General features: G+C 34.2%; 1 protein-coding gene and 1 long non-coding RNA gene across 2 annotated transcripts in view; both read right to left on the bottom strand.

The window, feature by feature from the left end:
* The window catches only part of LOC148945166 (pseudouridylate synthase 1 homolog), a 380,996-nt gene that overhangs the window by 134,044 nt on the left and 232,968 nt on the right, over positions 1-13,984 (bottom strand). The window lies entirely within an intron of this gene.
* On the bottom strand, positions 3,082-9,063 carry LOC148945167 (uncharacterized). Its single transcript, XR_016142678.1, has 2 exons — positions 8,574-9,063; positions 3,082-3,278 (listed from the first exon to the last, which is right to left on the bottom strand). It is a non-coding gene; the product is annotated as an uncharacterized LOC148945167 (long non-coding RNA).

Below are 13,984 nucleotides of genomic sequence, written 5' to 3' on the forward strand. Positions count from 1 at the left end.
CCCTTTCCAAGATAGCAAAAAGTGTAAACAATTTACTTACATTTCTGTCAGTTAGAAGTGTAAAACCTCTTAAGAAAACTGAATGATAAATTCTCTCATTGAATATTCCTGAAAATGAATGGAAGGTTTAGCCTTAAGAAACAAAGGTAGATTAGCCTTCTCCCTATAATGCCAAACATTAACAATGCTAATACCAATTTCATGTCGTGTATCATAAAGGAATTAATGTTTACATTTCACAGCAATTATGAACTCCAGTATTTTTATCGGGGAGGGGGGGCAAGAGGGGTCTATATCCAGATAGTCAAGGGGCATGGGATATATAATATTTGTTTCTCCACATTATTGGGGGGTGACTGCCCCCCAAACAATACCCCTGATTATGAATTAACTTTTTGATTTTCAGAATGGAATGATTCAGAGCTACTTGTTTTGCTTCACATCTCTATTTAACTTTGATAGTAACTTCACTTTGAAGCTTTACCCTTTTTATCATTTCACTCTGTGCAATTTACTGGTGTTTCAATACATGCTCTTCTACTAAACAACTGTGTATCTTAGCTAGGTATATTTGAAATCTACCTTCCTTTCATAGTAAGCAAATTTGTTCTCCTCTATGAAATAGAATTGAAAAGCATCAGGGTTAAGCATTTCAACCCACCTCTGTTCATTTTAAAAAGGAATAGTGCCAGTTGCAGCCTTATTTATCATTTCTGGTGCTTCTACCCTATTTTGGTTTTGTTGTGGGAGGGGGATTAGTTGATTGATGTGAGGGAGTTAGAACTTATTCTAAATTACCCAGTTGACATTGTAAGGTAAAAGAGTACCACAATTGAGTGTTTGATTCACTCATCCATCTAATTGAATCCTGATGGGTTCTGATGAAGTTGTGTTACCTTTATCTTACAATATTACTTATAAATCAAAAGAGGAGAATTTGAAAGTATCTTTTTCTTCTTTACATTAGTTACCTAAATTTGCAGTTCAGAGGAAATTAAGATCGATCTTGATCTGTGAATTGCTCCATAATTAATGATGTGAATGATTAAACATCAAACACATCCCACTGGTACTTTCAGGGAACACAATTCCATTTGACATCTAATAACTTCTTGAAAACTTCATCATTGGGTGCTGAGACTGTTGTATTTGAGAGACTTTTTTAAGAGTGCTAGGACAGTGTGCATAAGGCACATTCTTCCTGCAGTTTTAATGAACCTTGGTTGTTAATATGGATTATTTTTGTTAACTCCGGAGCTCGCAATAATTTAGGAAATTAAGATTTTTCCTAGTTTCATATTATGTTAGATTCTAACCCTGTTTAAACATTTTTTTATCTATCCATTTTATAATGCACCATTAAGACTGGGGGCATAACAGATAAAGCTGGGGACTAACATGCACTAAATGAGAATATATATTTATAGCATACTGTTTAGAGGTGGAGAAGTCTTGAAATTGTCCTCATTTTGTTTATTCTGAATCCTTCTCTAGATTGAAAATTGTTTGGCTTCTGTGACCTCCCTTTTTTCATAAGGTAGCATATTATTAATACATTTTTAGTCATAAACTGACAGTTTATATGTGCACATGGGTATGAAAATTTTTCCTGAGGGGTCTGAGATAAAGAAAAGCATATTATTTTGCTCATTTTCCCTCAGAGAGTATGAGCTATTTGGCCCAATCTTAGGAAAAGTTCTCCATATATAAATATGTATTTCTGGTTTTTGTCTTATATCTCTGTTTGAATTTCCAGACTTTTCCAAAGATTCTTGAGGCTCAAACAGATAAACAGGGTTTTTTATTTATTGTGTGAAAGGCTTAAAGTTTCCTATAATGGTATATGATTTAATATAATGGTAAGTTTATACGTAACAGCATGTAGCAAGGCCATTACATGATTTAAAAAGACAAAGGAGAAAAAATTGAAAAATTATTCAATAATAGATTTTCTTTGTTGTTCTTAGTTTAAGATGAAAATTTACTAAAGTTTAGATTTTATTGTACTCTTTTATTTCCTTAAAGCTTATTATAATTTTGTTTGAGCTTTGTTGATATCTTTATAGAAATTAATGTGTCTGAGAAGAATTTATTCCACTTTTTTATGAAGATAACTCAGTTTCCCACGAGAGGTAGACAACTGTTTTGCTGCATTTTCTTTAATACATCCAGTTTTACTTTCAAAAACAAGTTTTTTATTAACTCAAAATAACATAATTGAAAAGATAGACAAACTATTTCTCTGCTGCTCTGCACTATTTCTGTCTTTGAAAATATAGTCCTTATTTCCTCTCTACCATTTAGGCTTGAGTAATTTGTTGGCATGTTTAGAATAGGTATTTTTAGTGTACTAACAACAGCCATACAAATCCATAGAAATACACCATTGGTTACTAATTTATGATAAAACTGAGTCACTTTGCTATAAAAATATAAGGCTGAAATATCCACGACTCTTTTGTCAGTTCCTGGAAGCAGAAAAAATGGCAGTGCCTCCTAAAAACTTTCCCACCCCTGAGAAATGTTAAAAGCAAGTGTGAAGCTTTCGCTTAACAAATTATAATATTTTCACCCTAAGGCTACGAAATAAGAAAGATTCATGAATTACCCTTATGTTCACAGAATAAAATTTATAAAGTCATCAAGGAACAATGAGCATATACATCAGTTTAAGAGATGATAATATTTTTAACAGAAGGAGACATAATATTTAACTGGGCCAATGGCATTTTGGACTGTAACCCTTCAATTTTTCTAAAAAGTTCTTTCACATTCTTCATATAATTTGGGCAAAGATGTGAATTGGTTTTGAAAAATTACGTTTTTAGTATCTAAATCAAAAAGAAAACCAAAAGGAAGTTTTTGTCTCCCTCCCAAATTTTCTTGAATTGGCTGTGCTGTAATTTTCTTATTTTATGAAGCTCTTCTCATCTACCCACCTCGTGCTTTATTGAGATTATATTTTTAAATACATATTTAAGGCTGCAGTTTTAAGCTTCAAAATTTGGGATTTTGCCATATTAAATGTATCTGGTAGATAATTCGTCTAAGGGTTTGTTCTTAATAAACCATAATTTGTATTATTTACTATGCAAATTTATTCAAAATACATTGCCTCATGTGAAAAAAAAATTAAAGAAATAAGGGGACAAAATATAAAGTGTTCCAACTGCCAGTATCATCTTCAATGTTGACCTGAACAGCTATTCTTGCAAAATCCTTCCAACATCGTTTTTGAATGAATGCATAGGGTTTATGGACAGGGTTCCATTTGCAACCTGTAAGTAATAAATTAATATAGTAAAAGTAATTAAAAAGGGATAAGGATAAATATACTCCAAAGTCATTTCAGTTGCATAAGACATTGAATTGACATTATTCTTACTGTTTTTTTTTACAGGAACAAGTAACAAGCCTGTTGTCCAACTGTGCAGCATTAGGGATTGATCACTCGTTTCTTTTTTTTTCAATCAAAACATCTTTCCACAGTACCATCATTGGGTCAGTTTAATTAGTTATGTAGCAATAAGAATTATAGGCTAGGGGTAAATTATGAATTTCATAGATAATAATTTATAAAACATGACAGGGTATTTGAGATTGAAATACCAAGGGCTAGGGATGTTCGGTCCCGTTTTTCTTTTAAATACATAATATCCAGAATTAAACCCTTGTTTATTACTGTCCTACATTTATTTGGTTTAAATATTTTTTCTTTATTTTTTAGTCTTCTTTCTTGTTCACTAAATAAAACACATTGCAGAAAATATATTATTAATAGTTGGTATGATAATTCTTTTGGGGTGGCAGCAAATTACTCAAATCCTGATTTTATCTGCTGGCCAATGTACACTAAATCTATATATATGACAATACTTCATCAGACAAGAAATAGTCGGTTACACAATACATCATCTTCTGCATTTAGGCAACACTTGCGCAATCAACGAAATTAATACATGTTGCAAAGACCATGTGAATTACTAAGGGTCAACTAGAATGAGTGGCTTTGAAAGTCATGGTATCAATGCAACTGAGCTGCTAATACTCTTAAGATGGGGACTGAGAACCAGAATAATGTGCATGGTGAGGTAAGTAGACAAGCCCAAATAAAAGGGTATTATTTTTAAAGTGGGTTGGAAAGGTGCTGTAGTTTATGATCCAATATTAAGTGGAAGTACTTAACGATTTTAGGAAAACCTTAATTAAGCCACTTTATAAGAAAAGTGATAAGAGTGAGTGTGGTAATTATTGGGACATTAGTCTGGCCTCTGTAGAAAGCAAATTGCTTAATAATATATTGTTTAGACTGATAGATGCTGTAGACAAAGTTATAAAAGAAGAACAGTGCGGTTTTAGAAACGGTAGAGGATGTATCGACCAAATTTTTACTCTTAGGTTAATAATTGAGAAGTGCCTGAGTTTTCAAACACCTTTGGTTATCAGTTTCATAGATTATGAGCAAGCGTTTAATTTTGTTGAAGAAGAGTTTTAACAAAGGTTTTATCCTTGTATGGTATACCAGATAAATAAATTAATGTGTTAGTGATATATACAAGAATAACACTGCTGTAGTTACGGTAGTAAATGAGGTTAGCAGCTGGTCTTGTTCAAAATCAGAAGTTAAGCAGGGGTGTGTTCTTTCCCTTTTTATATGGATTATTTTGTTGGGCTTTGTCTTAAGGAGCACAGGAAAGACAATGGGAGACCATAGATTCAAATGGGCAGGAAAAAGTCTCATGGACTTAGATTGGGCTTATGATTTAAGCATCCTAGATGAAAGTGTGAGCAAAATAAATGAATTTTTAGAAGTTTTGCAAGTTCAGGGGGCTAGAATAGGTTTAAAAATTAATGTTAAGAAGACTAGGTCACTAAGGCTAGGAATAAGTGAAGATGAAAAGGTGACGTTAGCCTAACCCAACCTGATCAATCTTTTCATTACCTAACGTCGTTAGGTAATGAAAAGATTAATCAGGTTGGCAGCTTCACTTGCCGTGGGACCATCCTTAGTAAAGATGGTGGGAGCAGTAAAGATGTAAAAAGTAGTATAGCCAAGGCTCAAGGTGTTTTTTCACAGTTAAAAAAAAGTTTGGAATAATAGGAAGATAAGTCTACATACAAAGATTAGTATATTAGAAGCTACAGTGATGACATTGGTCAAATATGGCTCTAAAAAGGTGACAAAGATTTGCTAGATGTTTACCAGAGAAATTGCTTACAGATTGTTTGGTTTACCTGGCTGACTGGCCGTATTTCAAACAGCAAGCTGTGCGAAAATGTGGTTAAATACCGATTTCAAGCGCTATAATGAAAGAAAGGTTGAGGTGACTCGGGCACATTGCGCAAATGAAAGATAACGGATTGCCAAAGATTGTCCTTTTCAGTCAACCGTCTAGGGCTAAATGGAAAGCAGGGTGTCCTTGTCTGGGGTGGGAGGACGTCAAAATGAAAGATTTGAAGGAAATGGGAATTTCCTGCAAGGGTGTAAAAAGGGAGGCTTTGAATAGATTAGGATGGAGGAGCGTGCGTAGCTTTTTTGACCTCAGGCGGCTTGGTGCTGTGATGAGTTATTAGTAGTAGTAGCAGAAAGCTGCCATACTTTTATTTGCGAGAAGACAAGAATTGGTTACAGGCTGATAGGGGAAACTGCTTCTGGCTAGTAGATCTAGTGTTAAATTAAAATAATATTCTCACAATTACAAAAACCTTTAATTTTGAATTTTTCCTTTATTTAGTAATTAGCAACTCCAGGAAATGAACAATTATTTTTTAAAAGACAGCAATATCATGACCAAGACCCAATTAACAACGCTAATGTGCTTACCTGTTTATTAACCCCTTGCAAAATCTAAAGAACAGGTTTAAAAGCATATAGGTAAAGGTACAGGATTGATTCTTTTTACTATGTTGGAAAGTTGTCTAACTAGCTGTGATTTGAGTGAACAAATTTCACAAATTCCGTTAGATTTTCCCTGTTATCATTGTCACAGCAATTGCTGCAACCTAGTTAAGAGCTACCAAAAGTAATAATCTGGTGTTGTGATTTTCATTAACATTCTTTGACTTTTATGGGATGATTCTTGCTTTTTTCGAAAATCAGGCAAGTTTTCTCAGATTTGTAGCTGTTAATGAGTAAGAATAAACTTAATGAAACCTATATATTTGAAATCAGCATTATAAGTCAATTATTTTGATATAACTGTTGGTATCAAAATTTAGTTTTTTAAAGTTTGGGTTACTACTGAGCTCGGTCAGTCCTTACTTACCGTTTGTTACCACAAACTGTTCGATAGTCTTTTTCATGGGGCAAAAATTATATCTTTTTAGGTTTTTTTTTGTATTAGACTTCATCATTTTCAATTTGTCTATATTTTTAAAAACACATGAAAAAGTTGAAGTCCAGATAAAAATACAGTAAGAAAATATAGATGAATAAAGGAATAAAAAAAGATTTTAGAACCTTTATCAAGATTAAGTACAACAGCATAACTTCATCATAACCTACGAACATTTTCCAAACCAGTGTTTTGAGGAACTTTCAAAGATAGAGTTTTTTATGTGTTTATGAAAGGACAAATCTCTATCCAGAATAACATAAAATATTGAAATGATCAACCTGTTGCATTTCAACTATAACCAAACCAAGCCAGTTTGCCAAATAACATAATTGACATCCAGTTTCATTGAGAAATAATAATTTTTTTGGAAGTTCAGCTTTTTTGTCATCTTATAAATTTGTTTGTCAAAGTTGGTCAACTTTTACAAACTGGTAAACTCAAGATGCCCCAATAGGAAATAAAATGAAAACATTCAAGTTGGTGACTCAGGTAAAAGTCTATTTCTGTCAAGTTGGTTGTGGCTTTAAGGCCTGAAAACCCTCATGCTAGAATTTTAAAATACAAAGAACAAACAATAAAAGTTTTTGTCCATTGTGGCCCTTCCTCTGCTGGTGTTTCCAAAAATTTCAATTCCGCTTCAAAAAGGTAGTTTAATACTTATTGTGACAACTGTAAATTTTCTCCAGTTGGAATTGTGCTGTAAATGCTTCGCACAGTGCCTTGTAAAACAGATTTTATATTTTTTCTTTCACTTTACCAGTCATAGCCAAAACAATAACTTGTGGCTGCCTTTCTGCTATCTAATTTATTCGCAATTTTATGAACAAACAGATATGTTGAAAATACACTTAAAATGCAGTAAAATTATGACAAGCCTGGCTAAAAAGCCTTAACCAATATCAAACCTAATTAAAGTTTGTAGGTCATAATAAAATGGCTTAGCAGGGAAATCTATTTCTTGAAGAGGTGTTAATGTATATATATATATATATATATATATATATATATATATATATATATATATATATATATATATATATATATATATATATATATATATATATATATATATATATGTATATATATATATATATATATATATATATATATATATATATATATATATATATATATATATATGTATATATATATATATATATATATATATATATATATATATATATATATGTGTTGTGTGTGTATGTGTGTATTTTTTTTTTTTTTTTTATATATATATATATATATATATATATATATATATATATATATATATATATATATATATATATATATATATATATATATATATATATATATATATATATATATATATATATATATATATTTATTTATATATATATATATATATATATATAGTTGAGAGGTATTATTTAGAGAGGTCTGAGCACTCATATGTAAAATGAAAGCCAATGAGCAAAATCAACTCCTAGCCACCCTTTCCCTACTTCCTCTCCGTCTGAACATATTCCTTCTGGCACTACTGGCTAATCAATAATAGAGACAAAACAGAGGGGTGATGTAACAAATTTTTGAGTAGTCAATGATTGAAACATAAAGGGTGGCCTATAACAAATCAATCTAAATTTATTTAAGAATAAAAATGCTTAATTAGTCCTTGTAAAAGTGAAGTAGCAAAATTAATAAATGTTAGGCTATATTTGAGAAGAGTGGTTGATTAATAATTTATATATTTTTTTGCAAAATGTAGCAAACTTTTAGTCGTCTTATGTAAATTTTTGAACCATTCAAACATTTCTTTTGTTAAAATAGTTTGTCTCATAAATAGCATACTAAATATCATTTCATTTTTAAGGAGATCAAGTATATGTTGAAAATACTTTTGTCTAAAGAGGGATTGACCCACAGCTCATCATCAATACTACTAACTCCCAAGAATTAAGTACTAGAAAGCCAGATGAAGTCTTTGAGGTACCACTGGGAAGTGCAGAACCTACTGAGGTACAAGAACTCTGGACAAAAGATTCATCAATAAACAATGATAATGCAGCAACACATTTATTACTTTCAACAATTCAGAGCAAAGATATCCAGTTACCGTTCAAAGGGAAAAAGAAAACTAATGATTCAATCTACAAATCCATAGCTCATGAAATGACCAACAATGGAGTTTACTTGGGAAGATATCTAATGAAAAAATAGCTGACAAATAGGGTAATTAAAAAAAAAACACATAGAAAGTACAACAATACTTACTGGCTGGCAGTGTCATCTCCTGTTGATGAACCCCCATTTTTGATGAAATTGAGGTAAAATTCTACTTTAGCTACTTTTGACTATCTTGGAAAGGGGTTAGGTTAAGAAAATGAAACTTTCAGGGATGGGTCTACAGGTGAAAGTATGTCCCGGGAAGATATTTTGAAGTACCCACCTCCACTCCTTCTCCCTCTAGAGGGTCCTGACCTTTGATGACCTTTAAAAAATATGTGAGTTATAGAAGTGAAACCTAGCAAAGTAGATCTTCTGCTTAAATGAAGTACAACAAAATTGTTTTCAGCTTCACAACTTTGCTCAATCCCAATTTATAAGGTTTTAAAGATAGCAAATACATTTCCTAAATTTTGGAAATAAACTGTTTATATGTCTTAAAATTCTGCTCAAATAACTGAAATTGGATTTTCAGAGCTAAAGCCAGAGACATAGAAACTGATAACTGAAAATTAAGGTAAAATGTTGTTTTGTAAAAATTTCAATGGGTATAGACCTGTCATGTAGGCAAATTTCAGGACCCTCTAGAGGTAGAAGGAGTGGAGGTGAGGTACTTCTAAATACCTTCCCAGGATATACTTGAGCCTGTAGACCCATCCCTGAAAGTTTCATTTTCCTAACCTAACCCCGTCCCAAGATAGCCAAAAGTAGCTAAAGTAGAATTTTACCGAAATTGATGCAATCAGGGGGAAGAACACAGCATTAACCCTCTGTTACTTCGTAACAGTAAGGAAACTCCTAGTATAAATTCACTTTAAATCCTGTGTCTAAAACTTGTACAAAAAATGATGCATTGAATTTGGCCACTGATACTGCAGCATCATCTGATACTGAAAGTAGGAAACATTTAGAAGGCTCAGCTTCAACTTCTACTATTTTCTTCTTCTTCTTCTTCAATTATAGGCTTCGGATGAATCCATTTAACCTTTTTCGTATTGTATGATTATGTCAGGGGTGTCCTGGGAAATCAAATATAGAGATTAGACTATTATTATTCAATAATATACTTTATACATCATTGATGAAACCACCTATATTTAGGCAGTTAAAGACAGCTTTGAATAATTCAGCATCATCAGTTGTAGAGTGTCTCCTTTGTGTTAGTTGGTCAATATTAGGGGTTAGCTTGAGGAGCTTGAATATAGCAGATAAAGTTAGCCATTCTTTTTTATGGTTGACAGTTGCCACAGGGCAACCAAAAAGAACATGGTTGATGGTCTCATCATAGGTTTGACATAGGCGGCAAAGAGGGCTGATTACTGTTGGAATGGTTGTGTTTTGATAGAGATAAGTTTGGCTGTTAAGGCCAGTAGCATTTGATCGTATTCTGTGGTACATCTTTGAGTCTTTCCGGGATGTAAATGGAGAAAGGTTTGGTGGACATTGGTTTGTTAGATAAATTTTTAGGCGCCAATGGTTTACATCTCTTACTGGGATAGGTCTTCCAGAAATTAATTCAAGCTGAAGGGCAGATTTAGCTATTTCATCTGCCTTGTGGTTCCCTTTTATACCCATGTGACTTGGGATGTACTGGAATTTTGTCGATATACCTTGTTTAAGTAGTTGGTTCAATAGTACAAGAGTGGTGGAGGTATCATTATCTGGGTAGTCTGAATGTTCTGGTGATATTGAGGCAAGGGCTGATTTTGAGTCTGAATAAATTATAAGCGGGGTGTTTCTTGGGGGGTTTGGCATCTTTATAATGGTTTCCAGTGCAATGTTGATGGCAGCTATTTCAGCTGTCATGATACTCACATCATTTTGGAGCCTTTCAGCAGCTGCTATACCTAAAGATGGGAAGTGGACTCCACAAGCAGTCCTGGAATCTGTTTTTGAGCCATCCACAAAAATTGGGAGGTGGTGGATATATCTCTGAGACTCTAATTCATGAAATAATGATTTTACATAGGCAAGGGAAAGGTCTGTTTTAATAGCTGGCGCAAACAAAAGGTTCACTTCTGGGTAGAGGTTAGCCCCGGAAGGTATCCGGGGGTAAATTTGAAATAAAGAAGATGAAGGTATGGGGTAGGTCATTTGGGTGGTTGCAAAGTCCCGTGCAAGGCCCCTAAAAGCTTCAGGATTTCTTAGCCAGTCATGTAATCTATGGGAACTGTTACCTTCAATTTTTGTAAAGGAGCGGGCAAGTAGAATGTTTCTACGCATGGTAATAGAGGTGAGACCACTTTCACTGAGGAGGAAGTTGGTTTTGGTGTGATTCCTGAGGCCAAGTATAGCACGGATCATAGTATTCTGGACAGTCTCCAGACTGCATAGTAGGGTATTTGAGCATGAGCCATATACAATTAGTCCATAATCAATCTGAGATCTAATATAAGTCTTATAGAAATTTATTAGAGTTTTTTCATGGCAACCCCAAGGCGTATTGAGTAGCCTTTGTAGGATACGCATTTTCCTGAGGCATTTTATTCTCACATTTTCAATGTGGAGCCTGAAGGTTAGTTTTTGGTCTAGAGTGAGGCCAAGATATTTGATGTGTTGTTGCTCTTGGATGACAACACCATTTAGGGTTAGTAGGGCAGATTGGGGATTTCTCCTGTTATGAAACTGTACTATAGCTGATTTTGATGGAGAGGTGGGTAGGCATGAATTGTTGGAGAAACATTCAAAGGCATAAAGCGACTTTTGTAACTTGGATTGGGCTAGTTCAAAATCATTTGAGGTAGACCATAGGACTATATCATCTGCAAACTGAATATTTGTTTGGGGTAGGTTCAGATCCCATAAATATAGTGAAAACAGGAGACAGCTGAGGACAGCACCTTGGGGAAGGCCTTTGGAGACAGACTTTTTGGAAGTGATGTAGGAATTTACTTGGAGAACAAAAGAGCATTCAGATAGGTAACTTTTAAAGAAATTCACTACAGGTATTGGAAAACCCATTTTTGATAATTTTTGCAGTAGGAGTGGATGTTGGATATTATCATATGCGTTTTGGAAGTCCAAGAAGGCTGCAACCAGGATTTGGTTGTCTTTCAGACACTCAGATATGGCATTGGTTAGGCGAACAAATGCATCAATGGAAGAATGATATTTCCTAAATGCTGTTTGGGTATGTGGGATGAGGTGGTTAGACTCAGCAGACCAATACAATCGGGAGTGAATTATCTTCTCATATAATTTTCCCAGAACTGGGGTAATCATAATGGGTCTGAAGGAGTTGGGGTCCTCTTTGGGTTTATTTTGTTTTAATATGGGGATGATGAGTGATGTTTTCCAAGCAGATGGGAAGAAGGAATTGCTCCAGGCATTGTTGAAGAGAGATAAGAGTACTTTTTTAAACTCTCTTGGAAGGTGTTGGAGTAAAGATGGATGGATCTGGTCATGGCTGCAAGTTGTTTTGGGTTTGATTGAATTGATTGCTTTATTCATCTCAATCATTGTAAAATCTTGGAGTAGATACTGGGACCCAGGCAAGTCAAAATGGGGTGTTAAGCTGATCTGAGGTGGATTATGAGGGGTGTTTTTGAATTTCTTCTCATAAAAATCTGCTAAAAATTTAGCCTTTTCTTCGTTGGTTTCCAGCTGCTGACCATGTAGAGTTAGCTGGTAATGGAAGGGGTTCTGTGTGGAGAATTTGCCACACATCTTGTCTAGGAATTTATGAATCTTTGACTCTTGCGTTTTGTGGGACACAGATAAGAGAAAATTTTTGCATGCCTCTTCTTTTGCAAGTTTGATTGTTCTCTTAAGTTTGGACTCTGCTTGTAGCTTTGCAATATATTGTCCAGTGGATGGATTTCTCTTGAAGGATCTGATGGCATTCCTTTTATTGTGCCAAGCCTCTTGGCAAGAGGATGTCCACCATGGCTTAGGGGGTTTGTTATTCTTCAGTGTTTTAGGGCATTGGGACTGGGGTAGGGTAAGTCTTGCAGCATCAAGAAGTAGTGATGTGAGGTTTTTGGAGAGTTGGTTTGGGTCAGTGGAGAGTGAAGAGTAGTCATGGTTTGAGAGAATGTGGGAGAAGTTTGGCCAGTCTGCTTTTTGCCACACATAGTGGGAAATGAAATTGTCAATGATGGCTGGGTCACCAATTTTTGTGCATATGGCAAAATGGTCAATCAGGAGGTTGTCTATTCTGTTGACAGTAGTTTTATTTATTAAACTTGATGAAACTAATTGAAGATCAATAGTTGAATAACTCCCACTTCTTTTGCTGAAGTAGGTATTTAGGTGTCTAGGAGTCGCTAGTACTATATTGGTAAAATTTGTGAGGAATTCCTCTATGTATTTTCCAGCATTATTTTTAGGTGAATAACCCCAGATAGAACTATGGGCATTGAAGTCCCCAACAACCACTAGATTTGAATTTGAGAAATTATTAGAAATAAAATTGAAAAAATCATGTCCACTGTTATTGCCATTTGGATTATATAAATTAATAACAGTGACCTCCATGTTTGCCAGCCACAACTTTACACCAATTGCATCAATGTCATGATTGAAATCAGGGAGGCTTATACCACAGAATTTGAGGTGAGATCGTACAAGGATGGCAACTCCACCACCAATTCTATTGGAAGATCTGTCTTTTCTTAGGACATCATAACCAGGAATTTTTAGATTAACTGATGAGTTTAAATGTGTTTCTTGGAGGCATAGTATGTCTATGTTGTGTGAAGAAGTATACTTAAGAAGGTCAGTTATTTTATACTCATTTAATGATCTCACATTCCATTGCAAAATCGAGGAGGATAGAGATAACTGAGTGTTAGCCCTTGTTAGATAGATTTAGTTTATTAAGTATAGTGCTGACATTTGTGTTGGCTGTGTCCTTAAGATTTTTTGGGAAGTATGTATTAGCCATCTCTTCTAGAATTGAGGATTTTTGATCTTTTGTGAGGGATGTTCAGGAGAGTGAGTTGAAGTTGAATATGTAAAGGCATAAGTTTGTAAGTAGATTTGGATTTTCTTCTGATATTTCCTTTGGCGATTTTGATGAGGTTGGTTTTGTAGGTTTACTTATAGAAGATTCAGGGTCTTGGTCTCTGGCTGGAAGGGGGGGAAAGTCTAAGGTCTTGATTCCAGGGAATGTTTTTTGTGGTTTGGTCCTTGTAGCTTTTTGCTGTAGAGTTTTTTGATTAGATTGTGTGTTTGGTTCAGAGAATTCAGGTGTATCTGCATTGTGCACCATGAGTTTAATTTTTGCAAACTGAAATGGGAAATTTTCTTTTTCAGACAACCTGAGAGCCATTGATCTTGCCTTGTATTTTGGGCATACAGATCTGTTGTCAGAAGAATGGGGACCTTTGCAATTAATGCATGATAATTTCTTGTTTGCACAGTTTGCTGTGTTTGGAGGATGGATGTTTTGGCATAGGTTGCACCTCTTCAGGTTTGTTTTGCAGTGTTGTTTTGTGTGACCCATTGTCAGACATATT

The sequence above is a fragment of the Artemia sp. Qi Xiang Cuo genome, chromosome 13 (assembly GCF_049724085.1).
Source record: "Artemia sp. Qi Xiang Cuo chromosome 13, ASM4972408v1, whole genome shotgun sequence".
Lineage (NCBI taxonomy): Eukaryota > Metazoa > Arthropoda > Branchiopoda > Anostraca > Artemiidae > Artemia > Artemia sp. Qi Xiang Cuo.